The following is a 6,732-nucleotide window of genomic DNA, read 5'->3' on the forward strand; positions in this document are numbered from 1 at the left end:
AATTAAAGAAGCTGAGACCTTTGGCTCTAGTCCCTATTATCAAAAGGGAGGAATAATAGGTCCAGGTGAGCATGAAGCAGCTCCCAGTGATTACAAGTGTCTCTTTCCTATAACCCCTTTCATCTTCAGCAAGCACCAAGACTTTCCAGGCATCCCTGAGTTTACCTCAGCCCAGGCACCTTCAAACTTCCCAATCAGGAAGACACACAAACCTCATTAGTATTCACAGCCCTGAGGGTATATTAGTGTGCGACTTCTTTGTTTCCTTCTCTTTGTCACTTATTGCTCATGGCTTTTATTTCTCTTTCTTATTCTCTTCTCCGTTTCCACAATACTCATCCTGGCCTCCGGCTATTCACTCCACCCTGTCTCTTCCATCCCCAATCCCCTTTCACTCTGCTACCCTAACCTTCCCTCACTCTGATTCGCTGATCTCCCTTCTAGTCCGGAAGGGACTAGTCCGCAGGTCCAGTTTTCCAAATAAAGCATGGTCATAGATGCTCACTTTCCATTCCAGTCTGTAATTTCTATCAGCCACCAAGTCTTTTTTTTTTTTTAGGGGGCTGCGAGTACTTTTTATTTCATTCCAGAAGGAGAAGAAACGGGTCTCTGCGGAACATGTAGTCCTGGCTAGGAGCTCTGGGAGAAGGTAGACAAGGTGTCTTGAGCTTGTGGGTGCCTTTTTGCTGACAGATTTAGCTGACAGACTCCAAGTCCATGGTAGGAGCCTGGATCCAGAGAATCTCCATGAAGACAGAGAAGGGTATGGGATTCCCACAGGCTGGCTTCCATTCAGTGTGTAAGAAGCTGGAGTCAGGATTCCCTTGGCTGACTGTCCTCTCTCAGGTGACTCCTCACCATAAACGTAGTCATCTTGCCCTACAGTGGTGCCCTCTGTCACAGGAATGCTACTTCCACACAGGCTCCTTCCAAGGGCCTTAGGAAGTTGCTCTCCAAGTCCATCCTCAGTAACGAGGCAGTGTCAGATTAACTGAAGAGCCCCATTGGCTTCTTCCTCTTGGCCTTTGACAGCCGAGGCCTTGGCACCGAGCCTGAAGTGCCTGTGGGCTCTGTCTCAGGTACCGAGAGGCATGGCGTTGGGACTGGCTCTTCTGGGTGGTTCGGGAGGTGGCTCTCAGCTCCTTGTGGGGCTGTGCTGCTTGAGGCGTGAGGATCTCCAGTGCCTTGATGCTTCTGCTCCATTTGGATCTCTTGCTTGGTGACTGCCACATACAGACTCTGCAGATTTGTGACAAAAGGCCTTCCATTGCCAACACTGCATGCCTCTGGTAGTTTCTCTGCCATGAATTGTTCCAAGAAGGACTGGTCTTCGAACGGCTCTGTCTTTAATCAATCTCGGCTCAGGGTCGCCCCGCTCTCACGGTAGTCCTGGAGCTCCGCGTCTTTCATATGCAGCAATGTCGCCAGTTCCCTACTTGGCACTGCAGGGCCAGACTCATGCCCATCAGAGGACGAATCAAGTGTTGAGAGACCAGTGAAGGACCAGCTAGGTTGCAATGAAAATTCCAATAGAAGGGGAGACCAGAGATCTGACTCTGCACTCTTAGTGTCAATGTCTCTGCCACATGCTCACAGGAGAAGGTGGCTTCACTGGGGGGTGGCGAATTCTTCAACAAGGGGCAAAGCAGATCTTCCAAATGACAGAGAAGAGCTTCTGGGGGTGCCGTCGGGGCTTGTTCAGCTCCTTGGCTCGCTGGTTTACCGCACCAACATCCACCTGTTCGTGCCACACTTGGTGAAGATCAGAAACCAGCAAGGCTTAGCCATGCTTGGTGATATGCGCCTTAGCCAAGATGGAGTTCTCTGCGAGCTGGAGCCACGCCCATGGCTGCATCAACAGGCCTTGTTCCACTTCCTCCATGTGTGTTGGGGAGGAGCCTTAGGAAAAACGTCCGTCTGATTAGCCTCTTGCTGTTCTTCCAGTCATTGTCCCGGCCTAAGCGATTCTTCTAACCAGAACATAGTTTCTGAAACACAGCTCGTGAGCGGCCGCGAGATCTCCCACCCTCCCCGCCGCAGTCGCCCGGGCTGACCGAAAGGCCTAGAGTGGCGGCATGCTCCCCACCCCTCCCCCACGGGCGCCACCTAGTCTTTTTCGTTGGATGTGAAAAGTTTTGACTTGATTATTTTCTTTGCAACGCTCAGAGTCCATGTTGATAACCAGCCTGGACGTTGCCTCTGCTAAATTTACATGTGCTGGAGGAACAAAGAAACAGAAATGAATGGTGGCATTTGCTTCTGAGAAAGAAATTGGGTGGCTGAGGACAAACCTCTGACCTGACTACTACATTTCTATTATGTTACACTAAAAGTATAAATAAAATGGGGCATAAAATTTGTGGTTAATCTAAGTCCAACATGGAAAAATCTCCAAGATTAATTGTCACGGTGGAGCAAAAATAGACAAACTCAAGATAAACAATAGTACACAGAACACATTCCCATTTGTGTTAAAAAAAGATAAGAATGCAAGGCAAACAGGGTACAGCTGGCAATGCCATCTGGGGGTAACCGGCTTCCTGGCATGGTTAGGAAATGCTTTCATGATGCACTCACCTATTATCCAAAATTGTGAATGTGCATTAAAATGTTTCTATTATAAATTATGTGACATCTCCATAGTAATAAAACAATTAAAATACTTTTATTGGGGCTCTTACATCTCTATCACAATCCATACATTCATCCAGTGTGTCAAGCACATTTGCACACATGCCACCATCATCATTTTCAAAGCATTCCCTTCCCACTTGAGCCCCTGATATCAGTTCCCCAATAACAAAGCAATTTTTTTTAACAAAGCAATTTTAAAGCATAAACAAAACCCTAATGTTTACCTTATGACCCTGGATGGTGGGACACACCGACATACCGGGAGGAAGTGACATAAGTGGGGTTACTTGTGGTAAACACAATATTCGAAACAAAATGTATATGAACTTTTGAAGGAAAACAACTTTCCTTTGTAAACATCTACCCAATTCATAACAAGAATCTGAATGCACACACACACACACACACACACACACACGAAAACAAACAGAAAGTCAAGTCAATTTATTCTGGCTCAACAGAGGTTAGAATGAAAGACCTCACTGTCAAGGCTGAGCAGGCTGGGCCTCATCAGCTGGCTTCCAGGACACCTAACATCTCAATTTCCTGGATTAACAACGAGTGTCCAAATTTATTTGACTCGTGGGGGAGGGGCTTATCAATCTTTCTGAAAAACAAGCAAGCAAAAAATACACAATAAACAATAATTAGTTTAGGCATCTAAATCAGTGTTTTTGACAGTGGGCCATGCTGCCTCTGGGGATCTGCACACACCACCCAGGGGAGTTGAAAAGGCAGATGGCTACACTTTGTTTGGGATTATGGGATATATAGTACAAGATATTTGATCGGTGGGAGAGGGAAAAGGTTAGTAAAGTCTTTTTTTTTTTTTCCCCTGAATCAGGGTCTAGGCCAAATTAGCTTTGGAACCTGTGGCCTAAATGAAGCTGTGATTCATTGTGGGCAGTGTCCACAGAGAGTGTATGCTCCCATTTCCATGCAGATCTCTATATTCCCTCAGCGCTTTCTATGACTCTTCCTGCCAGGCAAAGTCTGAGTCGTGTCTCTTCATTAACCTCCCTACACTAGCCCTCTCTCCTGCCCAGCAGCCCCAGAGAGAGACGGTGTATTCCTTGCTCAGGACTGAGCCTACCACCGTGCCTATCTCTGCCACTTCCAGGCCTGGGATCTGACTTCACTCTTCATTCCCTAACGTTTCTATATTTAATATTTGCCTGAGAGTCAGCCTTCCCCGATGGCTATCCATCAGGATCCTCTTCAGGCGGAGTACTAACGGTTCCAGGCGCCACCATCAGCCTTTGCTCCTCCAGCTCCCTGACACTGTCCCGGGACACTGGCCTTCACTCATCCTCACAGCGCTGTTCCTGTCCCAGGACTCTCCCCTCCGGCTCCTGATTCCCTTCCATCTCCCTCAAGGCATTCAGCTCAGGACTCAGGGATCCCTAGCCCTGCCTTACCTCAGGCCTTCCCAAGCTCACACCTGATCCCAACAACAAAGTACACAAAATAGAGTCCTGCAGATCAACCCCACCATGCACCTGGATGTACAAGTCTTTCCTGTACTACCGGGATGGGGGTGGTCAGCGGGGTACCCAGGGAATCAGCGTCGGTCTTTCTAGAGAGTCCTGGTGAGGTGGTCCCTCTCGTCTATAAAGTGCCCCGTATCCTGGACCACTGCCCCTGAGGAAGCCCTGTAGGGCATTGCCCTGGGGGTGGCTGCCCATCCGGCCCGGGCGCCGCGTACCTGACCCAGGGAGAGCCATGCGGGGCTGACCCGGGGCCACAGGCGAGGCGACCCCAGGTGGTGCGGGGTCCACATCCACGGTGGCTGTTGGCGGAGGACGCCGAGCCGCTAGGAGGCGCTCTCGGGCCCGCGGCTCCGGAGAGACGGGCGGGGGCGGGGCTGGCAGGGTGGGCGGGGCCATGGGCGGGGCCGAGAGCGGAACCCGACCTGCACCGGGAACGCCGCGGGTGGGCGCCGGGGGTCCAGCTGGGATCTGGGCTGTGGCTCAGCGGTGCCCTCTGGACGCTGCGGGGCCTCCGGGCCAGTGATGGTTGCCCACAGCCTGCCCGCCGCGCCAGCAGGGTCCCCACTGTGCTGGGGACGCTCTGCCAGGGACGCGTTCCCGCTCTCCGGCGTGCCCTCGCTCAAGCCTGGCCCCAGGCAGCAGGCTGGAGACCTCCAGCCCCGCCTTAGTCATGTTCTGCAAAGGTCCAAGGACCTCCTCCCTGTCTCCCGCTAGCTGCTAATCAATGGAGCATCCTGTCTTCAAAATCCCAGTCCATTTGGGGGGCCCTCTGCTTAGTGTGCATCCAGGCCTGCGCGGGTCACGGACATTAAGAACCACAGGGTCCCTAAGGACCCATGCTGTTTATTGCCTGGACCCATTTGCTAGGGCGGGGTCTTCGACAAGACATGTAATTCCACCAGCCTCAGTCGTTTCCTCTGCAGATGGGGTTGCCAGGCTTATTGGATGGTCTTGTCTGAGTTCTGTCTTTGTCAGGATATCATAACTGTCCCGTAATCATTTGCTGCCCCTATTACAGAAATTACTTCCAGCTGTTTTTCACGAGTATTAGAAAGAGGTACTAAAATGAATTAAATGGCAACACTTGCTGAAAATGCTTCTTAAATCTTCCATCAATAAGTATTCAGAAAGTCCAAAGCTGTCTCCTGCAGGGTTCTCTGAGGAAATACCCAAAGAGGGGATAGGAACTACTCCTTTTAAATATTTAGGAAAGGAAACGTTTGGTTCCTGGTTAAATCCCAATCCCTTTAGGTCAGCGGAAGCTCTGATACGATCCAGAGCAGGGACCGCCTCCCTCTCATGACTCTGCTTCTGAATCCAGCCCGCCAACAACAGCTTCACTCTGGTAACTGTGCTTCCCACACTTAGTAAATCACCAACAGCGCTAAGCTTCTGCACGTCAGCTATCCTCCAGCACAGCACTCCAGTGACCACGGTCTCTGAGCCACAGGGCTGTCCATGGCAGAACACATTCTTTCTGAAAGTCCACCCACCCTGAAGCATCTCAAAACCTCACATGGGATCCGCTCTGTCTGTCTTCAGGGACTGCGCCCTACCAGAACAGTTCTCCTTTGCAGGCAGCTCAGAAACTCACCTTTCGGTTTTCATTTTGGCCTCTGGTCATTGACTGTTCAATATATTGCAAGTTTGCAACCTTTTAAACGATTGAGCTCCTGATTGATATCAATTGTGATTTGTATTTGTAGATGGACCCAAAGAGCACCCATGGGAGTATCCAATTAAATCTTTCCATTCTAGGATCACTATTTCCAAAGAAATAATCCAGGGGCTGTACAGCCATCCTGATCACCAAGTTTGGGGCATTTTTATCCCTCCAACGTGACACTCAACGCCCATTGGCCATCCTGGCTCCCATCACTGCAGTCCTAGACTAGCACTCATCTGTTTGCATTTCCCGCTTCTAGACGTTGACAGAAACGAAATAGGGCTGTGGTCTTGGGTGACTGGCATCTTTTTTATAGTATGTGTCAGCATTTAATTTCTTTAGTTGCTAATACTATTCATTTATGAATTCATATGAGTTGGTACTAGGTTTTACTATTATGACTAATGCAGCAATGAGCATTCACATACAAATTTTTTTGTGGACATATGTGTTGTTATATTCAAATGCATGGTATTTCTGAGTCATATATTGTGGTAGTTGTATAATCCTTTGTCAGTTTGAGGATTAAGAGTATAGGGGTAGAGTGTAGCCTGTGAACCAGAGCACAGCCAATGAGGCCTCCTTGTGGGTATTGCCTTCTCCTGAGAATTCTGGGAAATCCTGTATTTCTTCCCAGGAGGTGGGAGATATTTTGTTCTCTCTCAGCTTACTACCTGGGAGACATTGCAGATGAAAAGCCACATGGAAGTATGCTAGTGCCCTGAACTGGAGAAACCACATAGACCTTCCTGGATGCAACCAGGCCTCTGAAGCCGGAGAAGCCACATAGAGACCCCTGTCAGTGCTGAGGTGCTTACAACGCCACTGGATCCAAAGACTTTCTACTCACTGGGATGTGATCGTCCTACATACAGCGTCATTGCATGTGTTTCGTGAGTCTGAAGAGGACTTTATAGATTGGTATTGGACATATAGGCTAAT

At 49.5% G+C, this 6,732-nt stretch overlaps 1 pseudogene; it reads right to left on the minus strand.

Moving 5' to 3' along the window:
• Positions 1-957: 957 nt before the first annotated feature.
• LOC142422432 (non-homologous end-joining factor 1 pseudogene) lies at positions 958-1,882 on the minus strand (annotated as a pseudogene).
• Positions 1,883-6,732: the final 4,850 nt, after the last annotated feature.

Source organism: Tenrec ecaudatus, chromosome 12, assembly GCF_050624435.1.
Source record: "Tenrec ecaudatus isolate mTenEca1 chromosome 12, mTenEca1.hap1, whole genome shotgun sequence".
NCBI classification, from domain to species: Eukaryota; Metazoa; Chordata; class Mammalia; order Afrosoricida; family Tenrecidae; genus Tenrec; species Tenrec ecaudatus.